Genomic DNA, 19,799 nt, shown 5'->3' with positions numbered 1-19,799 from the left:
TATGGTTAAAAATATATTACATAAGGTTTAAATTTTTGAAATGTATAAACTTATTTTATGACCCAGTATATAGTCTATCTTGGTGAACATATTCTGTGTACACATGAAAATGTGTGTTCTTCATGTGCTGTTCTAAAAATATCAATTAAATTGAATTGGTTGATAAAGCTGAAACTTTATATAGCCTTAAGATTTTTTTCTCTAGTGTTTCTATCAGTTACTGAGAGGAGTTATTAAAATATTCAAATATGATTATGAATTTGTCTATTTCTCTCTTTAGTATTGTCAATTTTTTCTTTTTTTCAATTGAAATATAATTTACATATAGTGTTTATAAGTTTCAAGTATAAAATATAATAATCCAATAATTCCATACTTAACACAGTGCTCATTAAGATAAGTGTACTCTTCATCCCCTTTATTTCAACCACCCACCCACTCTGGCAAACACCAGTGTGTTCTCTGCATTTAAGAGTCTATTTTTCTGTCTCTTTCTTTGTGTGCTCATTTGTTTTATTTTTTTAAATTCTGTATATGATTGAAATCATATGGTATTTGTCTTTCCCTGACTGACTTATTTCACTTAGTATTATACCCTCTAGACCCATCCATGTTGGTGGAGATGGCAAGATCTCATTCCTTTTTATGGCTGAGTAATATTCCATTTATATACATAACACTTTTTTTTAAAGTTTTTATTCAAATTCCAGTTCACATACAATGTAGTATTACTTTCAGGTATACAATATAGTGATTTAACACTTGCATAAAACACCCAGTGCTCATCACAAGTGCATTCTTTAATCCCCATCACCTATTTAACCTATACCACTTCTTTATCCATTCATCTATGGATGGACACTTGGACGGCTTCCATATCCTGACTATCATAAATGATGCTGCAATAAACATAAGGGTGTGTATATCTTTTCAAATTAGTGGGTTTTTCTCCTTTGGGTAAATACCCAGTAGTGAAATTACTGGATCATATGGTAATTTTATTTTCAATTTTTTTGAGGACTCTTCATACTGTTTTCCAGAGTGACTGCACCAATTTGCATTCCTATGAACAATGCAAGATGACTCCTTTTCTCCACATCCTCATCAAGACTTGTTATTTCTTGTCTTTTTGTTATTTCTAGTCGTTCTGACAGGTGTGAGGTGACATCTCATTGTGGTTTTAATGTGCAATTCCCTGATGATTAGGGATGTTGAACATCATTAGTCATGTTGAACATCATGTGTCTGTTGGTGATCTGTATGTCTTCTTTGGAAAAATGTCTATTCAAGGCCTCTGCCCATTTTTTTTAATTGGATTATCTGTTTTTTGAGGTATTGAGTTTTATAAGTTCTTAATATATTTTGGATATTAACCCTGTATTAAATTTAACATTTCTAAATATCCACTCCCATTCAGTAGGTTGCCTATTTTTTGTTTTTGATGGTTCCCTTCACTGTGCAAAAGCTTTTTGCTTTGGTGTAGTTTCAGTGGTTGCATTTTGCTTTTGTTTCCCTTGCCTCAGGAAACACATCTAGAAAATGTTGCTGTGGCTGATGTCAAAAAAATTACTGCTTAAGTTCCTCTAGGATTTTTACAGTTTTAGGTCTCACATTTAGGTCTTTAATCTATTTTGATTTATTTTTGTGTATGATGTAAGAAATTTGTCCAGTTTCCAGCATCATTTTTTTGAAAAGATTATCTTTTCTCCATGATATATTCTTGCCTCCTTTGTCATAGATTAATTGGCCGTATAATCATGGGTTTATTTCTGGCCTCTGTAATCTGTTCCATTGTGTCTATTTTTGTGCCAGTACCAGACTATTTTGATTACTACAGCTTTTTTTTTTATCTGTAATAGTAAATTTTTAATGGTTGGTTAATTATATCACTACATTTTTATTACTACAGCTTTGTAGTGTATCTTGAAATCTGGGATTGTGATACCTCCAGCTTTGTTCTTCTTTTTCAAGATTGCTTTGGCTATTTGGGGTCTTCTGTGGGTCCATACAAATTTTAGGATTTTTTGTTCTAGTTCTGTGAAAAATGTTGTTGGTATTTTGATAAGCATTGCTTAAATATGCAGATTGTTTCAACAGCATGGATGTTTTAACAACGTGTTGTTCTTACAATCCGCAAGCATGGAATATCTTTTCATTTGTTTGTGTCATCTTCAATATTTTTCATCAATGCTCTATAGTTTTCAGAGTACTTAACTTGGTTAAGTTTATTCCTAGGTATTTTATTATTTTTGGTGCAGTTGGAACTCTTGTCTTAAGTTCTTTTTCTGATACATTATTAGTGTATAAAAATGCAACAGATTTTTGTATATTAATTTTGTATTTTGTGACTTTGCTTAGTTCATTTATCAGTTCTGATTTTTTTTTTGGTGGAATCTTAGGGTTTTCTTTGTATAGTATAATGTCATCTGCAAATAGTGAAGGTTTTGCTTTTCCTTACCAATGATATGCCTTTTATTTCTTTTTCTTGTCTGATTGCTGTGTCTAGGAATTCCAGTACTGTGTTGAATAAAAGTGGCTAGAGTGGGCATATTTGTCTTTTTTCTGATCTTAGAGGAAAATCTCTGTTTTTCACCATTGAGGATGATGTTCATCATGGGTTTTTCATATATGGCCTTTATTATGTTGAGTTATGTTCCTGCTCTTAACCTGCTTTATTAGGGGTTTTTATCATCAATGGATGTTGTACTCTGTCAAATGTTTTTTCTGCTTCTATTGAGATGATCATGTGATTTTTATCCTTTCTCTTTTTAGTATGATGTATCACATTGATTGTTTTGTGAATACTGCACCACACTTGCATCCCAGGAATAAATCCCACTTGATCATGGTGAATGATTTTTTTAAATGTATTGTTGGATTTGGTTTGCTAATATATATTTTTTTAAGACAGGGAATACTTTATTCAAACCCATCAGAGAAATGGACAGCTTGGGTCTGTAACAAAGCATTGTGTTTTTAAGCATAGGTCAGTAAATGTATATGAGAGTATACACTGCTACATACAAATTAACTGATCAAAGCACAACTTTTCAATGTTCAAAACAGAATAAGCTTCCCCGTAAAAGCAGCACCTTTGTGACATTTTTAACTTTAGTATTCCTCTCCTTCTTCTTCACTTTCTCCTTCAACAAAATCCACACCAATTTCCTCATAATCCTTCTCAAGAGCAGCCATGTCCTCACGGGCCTCAGAAAATTCTTTGTCCTCCATGCCTTCACTTGCATACCAGTGACCAAAGGCAGACTTGGCATACATCAAGTCAAATTTGTGGTCCAGGTGAGCCTAGGCCTCAGCGATGGTTGTGGTGTTGCTCAGCATTAACATAGCTCTCTGTACTTTGGCTAGGTCTCCCTCTCCACAGTGGGAGGCTGGTAATTAATGCCAACATTGAAGTCAGTGGGGCACCAGTCCACAAACTAGATGGTACACTTGGTCTTGATCAGATCAATGGCAGCATTGACATCTTTGGGAAACACATCACCATGGTACAACAGGCAGTAAGCCATGCATTTACCATGGTAAGGGTCATATTTCACCCTCTGGTTGGCTGGCTCAAAGCACACATTGGTGATCTCTGCTACAGAAAGCTATTCATGGTAGGCTTTCTCAACAGATATGACAGAGCCATATATGGCCAGAGGGAAGTGGATTTGGGAATAGGGCACCAGGTTGGCCTGGAATTCTGTCAGATCAACATTCAGGGCTCCATAAAATCTGAGGGAAGCAGTGATGGAGAACACAATTTGACATATCAACCTATTTAGGTTAGTGTAGGTTGGGCATTCAATGTCAAGGTTTCCATGACAGATGTCATATATGGCCATGTTTTCTACCATGAAGGCAGAGTCAGAGTGCTCCAGGGTGGTGTGAGTGGTGAGGATGGAGTTGTAGGGCTTAACTACAGCTGTAGAAACCTGGGGGGTTGGGTAAATGGAGAATTCCAGCTTGGACTTCTTGCTGTAATTGACAGAGATGTTCCATCAGCAGGGAAGTAAAACCAGAACCAGTTCTCCCTCCAAAGTTGTGGAAAACCAAGAAGTTGTGAAGACCTCTGCACTGGTTGGCCAGTTACTAAATTCAGTCTAAGACAAAGTCAATGATCTCCTTGCCAATGGTGCAGTGCCATTGGGCATAATTATTGGCAGCATCTTCCTTGCCTGTGATGAGCTGCTCAGATTGGAAAACCTGGCGGTAGTTGCCAGTGTGAACTTCATCAATGACTGTGGGCCCAGGTCTACAAACACTGCCCTGGGCACGTGCTTGCCAGCAACCGCATCACTGAAGAAAGTGTTGAAGGAGTCATCTCCTCCCCCAATGGTCTTGTCACTTGACATCTGGCTATTGGGCTGGATGCCATGTTCCAGGCAATGGAGCTCCCAGAAAGCATTGCCAGTCTGGAGAACAGCCTAGCCAACATGGATGGTGATGCATTCACACATGGTTGCTGCTTTGCAACTGCCAAGCAGATGGTGGGGAGGAAGGGGAGAGGTTGTTATTTCTTACAGCTTGACTCTTAGGTGGTTAATGTAAGAGAATGTGCCTTGATTTGCTGATATTTTGTTGAGGATTTTTGCATCTATTTTCATCAGAGATATCAACTGGTAGTTTTTTTGTAGTGTCTTTATCTGATTTTCATATTAAGGTAATGTTGGTTTCATAGATTGAATTTGGGTTTTCCTTCTATTTTTTGGAATAGTTTGAGAAGAATAAGTTTCAACTCTTCTTTAAATGTTTGGTAGAATTCACTTCCGAAGTCATCTGGTCCTAGACTTTTGTTTATTGGGAGTTTTTTTTTATTACAGATACATTTTCATTGCTAGGGTGAGGAAAAAATGGTGGAGGAGTAGGGGACCCTATTTTAACTGGTCCCCTGAATTGAGCTGGATATCTACCAGACCATTCTGAACACCCACGAAATCAGCCTGAGATGTAAGAAGATATGCCTGGATTTCTACACACAGAATATCGCAGGCAGTTGGTTTCAAGGTATGAAGTGGGGAGCCATGATTCTGCAGACAGATATCAGAAGATAAAAGGAAGGGGGAGGGAACCTTCAGGATCCTGCACTGCCGGTGTGCAAAAGCCTCCCACACTGGGGATGGGGCACAGACTAGCAGACCGGTAGCAGTGCAGAAAGGACTTTAGGGCAGCTCCCCGAACTGAAACCTGGAGCAGCAGGGCCGCTCATGTGAACTGGAGGCAGCTGGTGGTTTTAGAAGCACAAAGGGAAGAGACATACCCCAACCTGGAGGTGAGGACTGGGAGTGCTGCCAAGAGGTGCACAACCCAGGACCCTACCGTTTTTAGCAGCATGGACAGAAATGGAGACAGTGTGGCCTGGAAAGCTCACTGAAGAACAGACTGTGATCTCTCTGTTCTGAGACAGAAGGTTGGAAACAGTCTCTTCTGCTCTGACACTCAGAAGAGACATGGAAAGCCACCCAGGAAAGCCGCCAGAGAACAAAAGCCCCCAAAACCTAATTTTCACTGAGCCCATCCCCCCCGACAAGGGGCAGGGCAACTCTGCCCAAACAGGGTGGCCTGAGTAATGGCATGGCAGGCCACTCCCCCAGAAGACAGGCTGGGAGAACAAAAGGCCGACAACCCTAAGGTCCCTATAAAACAGGTGTGTCTTGCTTGGGTTGTGGTAAATAATTTGGACTCTGTACATTCCCTCAACAGAATGACTAAGGGGGAGAACCCCCAAAATAGGAAAAACTCAGAGACTGTGACTTATGCCACAGATTTACAAATTGATACAGATATAACCAAGATGTCCAAGATGGAATTCAGGGTAGCAATTGTGAAGACGATAGCTAGAAAGGAGAAACTGATTAATGGCAACATAGTGTCTCTAAGGGCAGAAATGAAAGCTGAACTGGCAGAACATAAAAATGCTATCAATGACATCCAATCTAATCTAGATAATCTAACAGCTAGGGTAAATGAGACAGAAGAACGAATTAGTGATCTAGAAGGCAAATTGATAGAAAAGAAAGAGAAAGAGGAGGCCTGGGAGAAACAGCTTAAAATCCATGAAAAGTGAAGTAGAGAAATAAGTGACACCATGAAACGTTCCAATGTCCGAATTATTGGGATCCCTGAGGGGGTAGAGAGAGAGAGAGGACTAGAAGATATATTTGAGCAAATCATAGCTGAGAACTTCCCTAATCTGGGTAATGAAACAAACTTTCACGTCCTAGAGGCAGAGAGGACCCCTCCCAAGATCAAGGAGAATAGACCAATGCCCCGGCATGTAATAGTAAAACTCACAGATCTTATAACCAAGGAAACCATCTTAAGGGCAGTTAGGGGGAAGAGATTCCTTACATACAGAGGGAAGAACATCAGAATAACGTCAGACCTATCCACAAGCCAGAAAAGGCTGACAAGACATATGCAGGGTACTAAAGGAGAAGAACATGCAGCCAAGAATATGTTATCTGGCAAGGCTGTTATTTAGAATGGACGGAGAGATGCAGAGCTTCCAAGACCGGCAGAAACTGAAAGACTATGTGACTACTAAGCTGGCCCTGCAAGAAATATTAAGGGGGGGGTTCTATAAAAGGAGAAAGACCCCAAGAGTGATATACAACAGATATTTACAGGGACAATCTATAAAAACAAGGTCTTCACAAGCAACATGATGATAATAAATTCATATCTTTCAATAATCACTCTCAACGTGAATGGCCTAAATGCTCCTATAAAATGGCATAGGGTTGCAGATTGGATAAAAAGACAGGACCCATTGATATGCTGTCTACAAGAGACTCATTTTGAACCTAAAGATACATCCAGACTGAAAGTGAAGGGATGGAGATCTATCTTCCATGCCAATGGACCTCAAAAGAAAGCTGGGGTAGCAATTCTTATATCAGACAAATTAGATTTTAAACTAAAGACTGTAGTTAGATAATCGCTATGCTGTTTACAAGAGACTGATTCTGAACCTAAAGATACATCCAGACTGAAAGTGAAGGGATGGAGATCCAACTTCCATGCCAATGGACCTCAAAAGAAAGCTGGGGTAGCAATTCTTATATCAGACAAATTAGATTTTAAAACTAAAGATTGTAGTTAGAAACACAGAAGGACACTATATCATTCTTAAAGGGTCTATCCAACAAGATCTAACAATTGTAAATATCTATGCCCCCAACATGAGAGCAGCCATCTACATAAGCCAACTGTTAGCCAAAGTAGTCATAATTGATAACAATACATTAATTGTAGGAGACCTCAATACTCCATTCTCAACAATAGACAATCTAAGCAGAAAATCAACAAGGAAACAAGAGCTTTGAATGACATCCTGGACCAGATATATACAGAACATTCCACCCTAAAACAACAGAATACTCATTCTTCTTGAGTGCACATGGAACTTTCTCCAGACTAGACCACATACTGGGTCACAAATCAGGTCTCAATTGATACCAAAAGATTGAGATTATTCCTTCCATATTCTCAGAACATAATACTTTAAAACTGGAACTCAATCACAAGAAAAAATTTGGCAGAAATTCAAACACTTGGAAGCTAAAAACCACTCAAGAATGTTTAGGTCAACCAGGAAATCAAAGAAGAACTTAAACAATTCATGGAAACCAATGAGAATGAAAACACATTAGTCCAAAACTTATGGGATACTGCAAAGGCAGTCCTAAGGGGGAAATACATAGCCATCCAAGCCTAACTAAAAAAAAAAATAGAAAAATCCTGAATTCACCAACTAACTTTACACCTTAAAGAACTGGAGAAAAAGCAACAAATGATGCCTAAGCCACGCATTAGAAGAGCAATAATTAAGATTAGAATAGAGATCAATGAATTAGAAACCAGAAACACAGTAGATCAGCTCCACGAAACTGGAAGCTGGTTCTTTGAAGGAATTCATAAGATCGATAAACCACTGGCCAGACTTACCCAAAAGAAAAGAGAAGACCCAAATTAATAAAATTATGAAGGAAAGGGGTGAGATCATGACTAACACCAAGGAAATAGAAACAATTATTAGAAATCATTATCAATAACTCTATGCCAATAAATTAAGCAACCTGGAAGAAATGGATGCCTTCCTGGAAACCTAAAAACTGCCAAGACTGAAAAAGGAAGAAATTGACAACTTGAATAGGCCAATAATCAGTAACAAGACTGAAGTAGTGATCAAAAACCTCCAAAAAACAAGAGTCCAGGGCCTGATGGATTCCCAGGGGAATTCTACCAAACATTCAAAGAAGAAATAATACCTATTCTCCTGAAGATATTTCAAAAAATAGAAACAGAAGGAAAGTTTCCAGACTCATTCTATGAGGCCAGCATTACCTTGATCCCCAAACCAGGCAAAGACCCCATCAAAAAGGAGAATTTCAGACCGATATCCCTGATGAATATGGATGCCAAAATTCTTAACAAGATCCTAGCTAATAGGAGCCAACAGTACATTAAAAGGATTATCCACCACGACCGAGTAGGATTTATTTCTGGGATACAAGGGTGGTTCAACATTCACAAATCAATCAATGTGATAGAACACATTAATAAGGGGAGAGAGAAGAACCATATGGTCCTCTCAGTTGATACAGAAAAAGCATTTGACAAAATACAGCATCCTTTCCTGGTTAAAACCCTTCAGAGTATAGGGATAGAGGGACTATTCCTCAGTTTCATAAAATCCATCTATGAAAAACCCACAGCAATTATTATCCTCAATGGAGAAAAGCTGAGAGCCTTTCTCTTAAGATCAGGTGCATGACAAGGATGCCCACTCTCACCACTATTGTTCAACATAGTAATAGAAATCCTAGCAACAGCAATCAGACAACAAAAAGAAATAAAATGTATTCAAATTGACAAAGAAGAAATCAAACTCTCTGTTCACAGATGACATGATACTTTATGTGGAAAACCCAAAAGACTCCACCCCCAAATTACTAGAACTCAGTAATGTGGCAGGATACAAAATCAATGCACAGAAATCAGTTGCTTTCTTATACACTAACAATGCAACTGTAGAAAGAGAAATTAGAGAAACGATTCCATTTACAATAGCACCAAAAACCACAAGCTACCTCAGAAGAAACCTAATCAAAGAGGTGAAGGCTCTATAGTCTAGGAACTACAGAACACTCATGAAAGAAATTGAAGAAGACACAAAAAGATGGAAAAACATTCCATGCTCTTGGATCAGAAGAATAAATGTTAAAATTTAAGTCTATGCTACCCAGACCAATCTATACCTTCAATGTCATCCCAATCAAAATTCCAATGACATTTTTCAAAGTGCTGGAATAAACAATACTAAAATTTGTATGGAATAAGAAAAGACCTTAAATCACCAAGGAAATGTTGAAAAATAAAAACAACGTTGGGGGCATCACGTTGCCTGATTTCAAGCTATATAACAAAGCAGTGATCACCAAGACATCCTGGTACTGGCACAAAAACAGACCTATAGACCAATGGAACAGAATAGAGAGCCCAGCTGTGGACCCTCAACTCTATGGTCAAATAGTCTTTGACAAAGCAGGAAAAAATATGCAATGGAAAAAAGACAGTCTCTTCAATAAATGATGCTGGGAAAATTGGACAACCACATGCAGAAGAATGAAACTCAACCATTCTCTAACACCCTACACAAAGATAAACTCAAAATGGATGAAAGACCTCAATGTGAGACAGGATTCCATCAAAATCCTAGAGCAGAACATAGGCAGTAACCTCTTTGACATTGGCCACAGCAACTTCTTCCAAGAGACATCTCCAAAAGCTAGTGAAACAAAAGCAAAAATGAACTTTTGGGACTTCATCAAGATAAAATCTTCTGAACAGCAAAGGAAACAGTCAACAAAACAAAGAGGCAACCCACAGAATGGGAGAAGATATTTGCAAATGACACTACAGATAAAGGGCTGGTATCCAAGATCTATAAAGAATTTCTCAAACTCGATACCCAAAAACCAAATAATCAAGTCAAAAAAATGGGCAGAAGACATGAATAGACACTTTTCCAAAGAAGACATACAAATGGCTAACAGACACATGAAAAAATGTTCATCATCATTAGCCATCAGGGAACTTCAAATGAAAGCCACATTGAGATACCACCTTACAGCAGTTAGAATGGCAAAAATTGACAAGGCAAGAAAGAAAAAATGTTGGAGAGGTTGTGGAGAAAGGGGAACCCTCTTACACTGTTGGTGGGAATGCAAGTTGGTATAGCCACTTTGGGAAACAGTGTGGAGGTGCCTCAGAAAATTAAAAATAAAACTACCCTATGACCCAGCAATTGCACTCCTGGGTATTTACCCCAAAGACACAGATGGAGTGAAAAGAAGGGCCATATGCACCCTAATGTTCATAGCAGCAATGTCCGCAATAACCAAACTGTGGAAAGAGCCGAGATGCCCTTCAACAGATGAATGGATAAAGAAGATGTGGTCCATATATACAATGGAATATTACTCAGCCATCAGAAAGAATGAATACCCAACTTTTGCATCAGCATGGTTGGGACTGGAAGAGATTATGCTAATTAAATAAGTGAAGCAGAGAAAGTCAATTATCATATGGTTTCACTTATTTGTGGAACATAAGGAATAGCATGGAGGACATTAGGAGAAGGAAGGGGAAAATGAAGGGGGCATGGAATCAGAAGGAGAAATGGACCCAGAGATATTATGGACTCTGAGAAACAAACTGAGGGTTTTAGAGGGGTGGAGGGTGGGGGGATGGGTTAGCCCAGTGATTGGTATTAAGGAGGGCATGTACTACACTGGGTGTTATATATGAAAACAATGAATCGTGGATCACTGCATTGAAAACTAATGATGTATTGTATGGTGATTAACATAACATAATAAAATTAAAAAAATAAATTAAAAAAATGGCAAAAGCATTCCCTGCATGGGATATGGTGGAACGACTGAAAAAGAAATAAATGCCAGTTATTAACATACAATATACTATTAGTTTCAAGTGTACAATTTAGTGATTCAACACTTACATACAATACCAAATTCTCATCACAACAAGTTCCCTCCTTAATCCCCATTACCTATTTAAACCATCCACCCACCTACCATCTGGTAACCATCAGTTTGTTCTCTATAAATTAAGAGTCTGTTTCTTGGTTTGCCTCTCTCCTTTTTTCCTCTATGATCATTTGTTTTGTTTCTTAAATTCCACATATGAGTGAAATCATATGGTCTTTGTCTTTCTCTGACTGCCTTATTTCACTTAGCAACATAATCTCCAGCTCCAACCACGTCATTGCAAATGGCAAGATATCACTCTTTTTTATGGTTAGGTAATATTCTATTATATATAGAAATGTATATATCCATTCATTAGTCGAAGGACATTTGGTCTATTTCCATAATTTAGCTATTGTTGATAATGCAGCTATAAACATCAAGGTGCATGTATTCCTTCAAATTAGTGTTTTGTATTTTTTGGGTAAGTATCTAGTAGTGCAGTTGCTGGATCATAGGGTAGTTCTGCTTTTAACTTTTTGTGGAACCTACATAGAGTTTTCCAGAGTGGCTGCACCAGTTTGCATTCTCACCTACAGTGTAAGAGGGTTCTCTTTTCTCTGCATCCTCACCAACACCTGTTTTTTCTTGTGTTGTTAATTTTAGCCATTCTGACTGGTGTGAGGTGGTAACTCATCGTAGTTTTGATTTGTACTTCCCTGATGATCAGTGATCTTGAGCACCTTTTCAGGTGTCTATGGTCATCTCCATGAATTGTTTGGAACAAATATCTATTCATATCTTCTACCATTTTTTAATCGGATTATTTGTTTTTTGGGTGTTGAGTTTTACAAGTTCTTCTATGTTTTGTATACTAACCTTTTATCAGGTATGTCATTTGCAAATATCTTTTCCCATTCCATATATTGCCTTCTAGTTTCGTTGATTGTTTCCTTCACTGTGCAGAAGCTCTTTATTTTGATGAAGTCATAATAGTTTATTTTTGCTTTTGTTTTTCTTGCCTCAGGAGACGTATCTAGAAAGAAGTTGCTATGACTGATGTCAAACAGATTACTGTGTTCTCCTCTAGGATCATTATGATTTCAGGTCTCACATTTAGTTCTTTAATCAATTTTGAACTTTGTTTTGTGTATGGTGTAAGAATGTAGTCTAGTTTCATTCTTTTGCATGTTGCTACCCAATTTTCCCGACAATATTTGTTGAAGAGATTGTCTTTTTTCCATTGGATATTCTTTTCTGCTTTGTCAAAGATTAATTGACCATATAATCCTGGGTTTATTTCTCGGCTTTCTAGTCTATTCTCTTGATCTGTGTGTCTGTTTTTGTGCCAGTACCATGCTGTTTTGATTACTTGAGACTATAATATAACTTGAAGTCTGAAATTGTGATGCCTCCAGTTTTGCTTTTCTTTATCAAGATGGCTTCGGCTATTTGGAATATTTTGTAGTTCCATACAAATTTTAGGATTGTTTGTTCTAGCTCTGTGGAAAATGCTGGTGATATTTTGATAAGGATTTCATTAAATGTGTAGATTGCTTTGGATAGTAGAGACATTTTAACAATATTTGCTCTTCTAATCCATGACCATGGAATGTTTTTCCATTTCTTTGTGTCATTTTGAATTTCTTTCCTCAGTGTTTTATCGTTTTCAGAGCATAGGTCTTTCACCTCTTTGGTTAGGTTTATTCCTGGGTATTTTATTGTTTTGGGTGACATTGTAAATTGGATTGATTCCTTGATTTCTCTTTCTGCTGGTTCATTATTGACGTACAGAAATGCAATATTTCTGTATGTTGATTTTGTATCCTAGAATTTTACTGAATTTGTGTATCAGTTCTAGCAATTTCCTAGTGGAATCTTTTGGGTTTTCTATATATAGTATCATGTCCTCTGCAAATAGTGAAAGTTTTACTTCTTTCTTGCCAGATTAAATGCATTTTATTTCCTTGTGTTTTCTGATTGCTGTAGCTAGGACTTCCAGTACTATATCATGTAACAGTGGTGAGAGTGGAGATCCCTGACTTGCTCTTGATCATAGAGGAAAAGCTCTCAGTTTTTCCTTACTGAGGATGATGTTCACTGTGGGTTTTTCATTATATAAGCCCTTTGTTACGTTGAGGTATGTTCCCTCTAAACCTACTTTGTTGAGGGTTTTTATCATGAATGGATGTTGTACTTTGTCAAATGCTTTTTCTGCATCTACTGAAAGGATTATATGGTTCTTGTCCTTTCTTTTATTAATGTAGTGTATCATGTTGATTGATTTGTGAACATTGAACCACACTTGTAGCCCAGAAATAAATCACCCTTGATCGTGGTGAATGATTCTTTTAATGTAGTGTTGGATTTGGCTTGCTAGTATTTATTGAGAATTTTTGCATCTGTGTTCATCAGGGATATTAACCTGTAGTTCTCTTTTTTTAGTGTAGTCTTTATCTATTTTTGGTATTAGGGTAATGCTGGTCTCATAGAACAAATTTGGAAGTTTTCCTTCCATTTCTATTATTTGAAATATTTTGAGAAGAATAGGTACTAACTCTTCTTTAAATGTTTGGTAGAATTTACTTGTGAAACCATTTGGTCCTAACTTTTGTTCTTTGGGAGTTTTTTGACTACTGATTCAATTTCTTTACAGGTTAATGGTCTGTTCGAGTTTTCTATTTCTTCCTGTTTCAGTTTTGGTACTTTATATGTTTCTAGGAAATTATCCATTTCTTCTAGGTTGTCCAATTTTTTAGCATATACTTTTTCATAATATTCTCATATACTTTATATTTCTGCACTTTTGGTCATTATTTCTCCTCCTTCTTTTGTTATTTTATTTATTTGGGTCCTTCCTTTTTTCTTTGTGATAAGTCTGGCTAGAGGATCAGTTTTTTTTAACTTTTTTGAACAATTTTATTTATTTATTTGAGAGAGAGAGCATGAGCAAGGGGGAAGGGCAGAGGGAGAAGGAGAAGCAGACTCCCCACTGAGCAGGGAGCCTGTGGCAGGGCTGGATCCCAGGACCCCAAGATTACAACCTGAGCTGAAGGCAGACACTTAACCAACTGAGCCACCCAGGTGCCCCTTATTAACTTTTTCAAAGAACTACCTCCCATTGTCTCTGATCTTGTGTTTTTCTTTTTTTTTCAATATCTATATCATTCATTACTGCTCTAATAGTTATTATTTCCTTCCTTCTGCTGGCTCTAGGTTTTGTTTGTTGTTCTTTTTCTAGGACCTTTAGGTATAAGGTTAGGTTGTTTATTTGAGATTTTTCTTGCTTCTTAAGGTAGGCCTATATTGCTAGATACTCCCCTCTTAGGACCACTTTTGCTGCATCTCAAAGGTTTTGGACTGTTCTATTTTCATTTTCACTTCTTTCAATGTACTTTTTAATTTCTTCTTTGATTTCCTGTTAACCCCTTCATTGTTTAGTAGCATGTTGTTTAACTTCCATCTATTTGTGGTCTTCTTATGGTTGATATTTCCTTGTGGCTGACTTCTGGTTTCATACCATTGTGCTCAGAAAACGTGCATGGTATGATTGCAATCTTTTTGTATTTGTTGATGCCTATTTCATGACCTAATATATGATACCTTCTGGAGAATGTCCCATGTGCACTTAAAAAAGCATGTGTATTCTGCTGATTTAGAATGGAATCTTCTGAATATATCTGTTAAGTCTATCTGGTCCAGTGTGTCATTCAAAGCCATTGTTTGCTTGTTGATATTCTGCGTAGATGATCTGTCCATTGATGTAAATGGGGTGCTAAAGTCCCCTATTATTATATTATTATCAAGGAGCTCCTTTATGTTTGTTATTAATTGTTTTATATATTTGGGTGCTCCCAAGTTGGAGGCATAAATATTTACAGTTGTTAGAACTTCTTGTTGGATTGTCCCCTTTATTATGATATAGTGCCCTTCTTCATCTCTTGTTGCAGTCTTTGGTTTAAAGTCTAGTTTGTCTGATAAAAGTATTGCACTTTGCCTTTCTTTTGACATCCATTTGTGTGATAAATGTTTCACCATCCCCTCATTTTCAATCTGCAGGTGTCTTAGGTTTAAAATGAGTCTCTTGTAGACCCATAAAGATGGGTCTTATTTTTTTATCCATTCTGACACCCTCTGATTGGAGCATTTAGTCCATTTACATCCAGAGTAATTATTGATAGATATACACTTAGTGCCATTTTTTACTTGCTTTGTCATCGGGTCTGGAGATTTTCTTTGTTCCTTTCTTGTCTTTGTCACTTTTGGTCTTTCCTTCCCACTCAGAGTTCCCCTTAATATTTCTTGCAGGGCTGGTTTAGTTGTCATGGATTCCTTAAGTTTTTGTTTATCTGAGAAACTATTTCTCTTATTCTGAATGACAGCCTTGCTGGACAGAGTATTATTGGCTGCATTTTTTTTCCCATTCAGCACTCTCTTCTGGCTTGCCAAGGTTTTGTTGAGAGATTTGCAGCTAGCTTTTTGGCTTTTCCCTTGTAAGTTAGAGACTTCTTTTATCGTGCTGCTTTTAAGATTATTTTTCTTTATAACTATATTTTGCAAATTTACTTACAATATGTCTTGGTGTTGGCTTGCTTTTGTTGATTTTGATGGAAGTTCTCTGTGCCTCCTGGGTTTGGATGTCTGTTTCCTTCCCCAGATTAGGGAAGATTTCAGCTATTATTTCCTCAAATAAATTTTCTGTCCCCCTTTTCTATTTCTCCTTCTGGGACTCCTCTACTATGAATGTTACTACATTTGTTGGAGTCACTGAGTTCCTTAAGTCTATTCTTGTGTTGCATAATTCTTTTTTCTCTCTTTTGTTCAGCTTCATTATATTCCATTATTTTGTCTTCTTTATCACTTATTCATTCCTCTGTTTCTTCCATCTTTGTGTTCATTGCATGAAGCCTGTTTCCAATCTCAGTTGTTGCATTTTTCATTAATGATATTCTTTTTTAACTCTTTTATCTCTCTGGTAAATGTCTTCCTGAAGTCTTCCATTCTTTTCCCAAGCGCAGCTAGTATCCTTATGATTATTGCTTTAAATTCTCCATCAGCCATGTTACTTATATCTGTTTCACAGAGGGTCATGACCTTATCTTGTTTCATTTAAGATGAATTCCTCTGTCTTGGCCTTTTTTTTGTGATACAAATTCAAGATTTTATTAAAAATTATTTGTTATTTAACATAATATCTCGATGGTTACAGCTTTTAACAAGCTTTTAACAAAGCAAAATAATGAGTTATGTGAATAAACAGAAGAGTGAACGGTGTTAGCTGTGACATTTAAATGATCACATGGTTTTAATTATTCTTTTGATAACATGCAGCTTTGTGAACATCTATTCAAGGGACTGAACTCTGTGCCTACTATAGAATTTGCAGTTGAATTAGAGCTTTGTTTCCTGCCTTTGGCATTTTTAAGCAAACAAATGGACATGGTTTTAAGAATTTATAAAAATCTACCACCTACCAAAAACATTTAAAAGGTAAAGTGATAAGCTCTAGAAAGAGAAATAAAGAACACATACACATGTATTTATTTGTGGGATACAGTAACAGAGAACAGAAGTCATCATGAGGGAAGCAACCAGAAGTTCAGCCCATGCCAACCCTTTATTTGTTCTTGGCTGTCAGGGGTTTCTGGCTGATCTTTTTCGATTTGTCATTATTTTTCTTCGGTGGTTCTGGGTTTGCTTGCATGTGTCTGCCGTAGAGGTATTTGTACGTCTCAGAACGGATATATTCAAAAACCTGGGACACGCCAAGCTGGAATTGGTCAGCGATTGGGGTAACCCAGGGATTGTTCTCTGCTTTGAACACTTGTTTCTGACCAGTTAAATCCAAGTTTCCTAGTTCTGGGGGCAGAACGGTCAGGCGATTCCCCTGAATGTGGAGCTCCTTAACCTGAGTAAGCTCCCCGATTTCTTTAGGCAGCGAGATCAGGTCGTTATCCCCAAGGCTGAGTATCTGCAACTTTGTGAGCTTCCCAATATCTGGTGGCAGGATTTCAAAATCGTTGTCACTTAGATAGAGTGCACGCAGGGTGGTAAGGTAGAAGAAGTTTCCGGGAAGAGAATTTTCATTCAAGTTGTTGTAAGTGAAATCAAGGACCTCAAGAGCTGAGTGGGAGCCAAATCCTCGAGGCAAAGTGTTTAGTCTATTCATGCCCAAGTTCAGGTGTTTGAGCTTTTGAAGGCTGCTGATCTGTGTGGGCAGCTCCTCAATCTGGTTATTAAAAAAGTTGAGCACTTCCAAATTTTTCAGTTCTGCTATGTTTGGTGGGACCATTGTTAGCTTGTTGTGGCTGAGGACCAGCTGTGTGATGTGGGCTAAAGAGAACAAGCCGTTGACATCCAGCATGTTGGAGATGCCCTGGTCACTCATGTCCACTTTTGGCTGGTTCTTCTCCCAGCTCTCCTCCACCAACTTTTTCAGAGACTTGGACATATTCGTGGAGGGCAGCGCCTAACAGCCTGGGCGAGGGAAGCACAGGTTTCCGCAGGGCACACCTCAGTGGCAAGAAATGCACTTGGTCAGTGCAAAACGCAGACCAGAACGAGGAACATGCCCTGTCCCGGAGTTCTGTCTTGGCCTTTTGACTAAGTCTCTGCCTTCTTCTATATGTTAGAAAAGCCCATTATATTTCCGGCTCCTGAGAGTAATGGCTTTATGAAGAAGAGGTCATATAGTGTCCAGGACCTGGCACTTTAGGGAGTGTCTCGGTGTGTGTTGGGTGTGCTTTGCTGTTGTGTTTTGGCTGCTCCATCCTTCAGGCCAGTCATCTGCAGAGGTTCTTCTTGCCTACAGTGGACATTGTTTGGTCCTTGACCAAAATGTGGTGAGTTTTAACTAGTTGGGCTCTGGTCTGCTTGTTAAATGAGACCTAATACTATTTCCACTAGAACCGAAGCCCTGTGAAACTCTCTGGTCAGGAGACATGTTTGTAGGTGAGGGTTTCTCCGGTCTTCTGGAGAAGATGTCCACCATGCTGGGATTGAGGCAAGCTTGACTGAGAAGTGTAGTCTCGTCAGAGCACAGGATTGTGGGACTTGATGTAAGCAGGTTAGGCAGCCAGTGCTGGCACTGCATTGCTTCCTGCACGTTGCTCTTTGGTTATATTGAGGTGTGGGGGAGTGAAATGGTGCCAGACAGCTTCTTTGTCCTTGGAGAGGTGTCTGTAATTCCGAATCTCAGGGATGTGCTCCAAGAAGAGTGAATATTCTCCCCACTGTGTGGCCCAGGTGTTCTTCAGATTGCTATTTCCATTCCATTTGCCTCTGGGTTGTTTGCCTGCTTTCTCTCCAGGAGTAGGGCAGTGCTCTCAAGGTCCTATCCCAGACAAACTTGCTGACTTTTAAAGTCCAATATATAATCCCTGGTGGTTGCAAGAACTCATGAAAATCAGCCACCCTCCTTTCCGAGACAATGACTTTGGGGAAATGTTCTCATTTTGCCTTCCTCTGTATGATCTCCCCCTTCTCTCCCCTTTCTCTGCATCCATGGCTCCCTCCCCTTCACAGAACCTGCAATTTATTTCTCCCCTAACCATGTCTCCACACTTCCTACCTTCTTTGATATGGTTTCTTCTCTCCCTTTAGTTGTGGAATTTTTTTCTTTCAGTCTTCATGTTGATTTCTGGGGTACTTAGAATGATTTGATAGTTATCTAGTTGTGTTCATGGGATGGGCTGAGCCTAAGGTCCTCCTACTCTGCCACTATCTTCTCTCCTTCTCATCATAGTTTTGATTTTCTTCTCCTTGTTCAATGATGTTGAGCATCTGGTCATATAGTTGTTGGCCATTTGTATATCTCCTTTGGATAAATGTCCATTTTAGTCCTTCACCTTCATTTTTCTTTTTGTGGTTTTCTGTTTATTTTTCTTCAAAGAATGCTTATTAACTTTTATACTGAAAAAATTATTGTGAATAATAATAATAATAAACAACATATCAAGCAAGTTGTTGCAATAAGTAGATGGGCTGATCTTGAGTGGCTGGTTGGGGTAGCTTGTGGGTAGGGTTACTGATTTTACTTAGGATTAAACACTTAAAGTGACAATTTTATTCCAAACCAAGGCCCCTCTCTTTTGTGGATCAGGTAGCTTGGGTGACATAAAGCCGGGCAGGCAGAGGATTAAGTAAGTGAGGCTGAGCTGGCAATGCAGCCATGAAGCAATAACAGAATCCATGTGGGATACTTGGTGATCTTGCACATGAAATCTTGGTCTGGATGCTACAAATTATTGTTCTCTTAGGGATTTTGATATTTAGAAGAAAACTTTACTATGTAAGGTTTATGGCTTTTATCTAGCCAATTCAGAAGAGATAACTAGGTAAAACACTAAAAATGTTGTAATCTGTGTTTCAAGAAATGCTCTGTAAGCATTTACGGTCCAAGTTTATGTAAAATAAAGATAAACAAGGAAAAGCTCATAACATGACTTTAAAATTCCAGTAAAAAGGGGTCCCTGGGTGGCTCAGTCAGTTAAGCGTCTGCCTTTGACCCAGGTCATGATCCCAGGGTCCTGGGATTGAGCCCTTCATTGGGCTCCCTGCCTAATGGGGAGACTGCTTCTTCTTCGCTCTCTGCCCCCTAGCCCCTACTCATGCTCTCTTGTGCACTCTCTCTTTCAAATAAATAAATAAATAATCTTTAAAAAATAAAATTCTGGTAAAAAGTTTAAACCTTGAATTAAGTGATTGATCTCAACAAAGTAAGTTTCCCAAGTGTCTGGACTAGTAACAGTACTAGCAAACTTGCTGGATGGAATTACTGCCTTGAAAGGAAATAATGGGGAA

At 38.2% G+C, this 19,799-nt stretch overlaps 2 pseudogenes; both read right to left on the bottom strand.

Annotated features, from left to right (window-relative positions):
* Positions 1 to 3,111: 3,111 nt before the first annotated feature.
* On the bottom strand, positions 3,112 to 4,460 carry LOC114207526 (tubulin alpha-1A chain-like; annotated as a pseudogene).
* A 12,061-nt stretch (positions 4,461 to 16,521) lies between these two features.
* Positions 16,522 to 17,545, bottom strand: LOC114207495 (ras suppressor protein 1 pseudogene; annotated as a pseudogene).
* Positions 17,546 to 19,799: the final 2,254 nt, after the last annotated feature.

This window comes from Eumetopias jubatus, unplaced genomic scaffold (genome assembly GCF_037043125.1).
Source record: "Eumetopias jubatus isolate StellerSeaLion01/CBP00866 unplaced genomic scaffold, mEumJub1_p1.0 scaffold_11, whole genome shotgun sequence".
In the NCBI taxonomy this organism is placed as follows: domain Eukaryota; kingdom Metazoa; phylum Chordata; class Mammalia; order Carnivora; family Otariidae; genus Eumetopias; species Eumetopias jubatus.
This window is presented reverse-complemented; position numbering and strand designations above follow the sequence as displayed.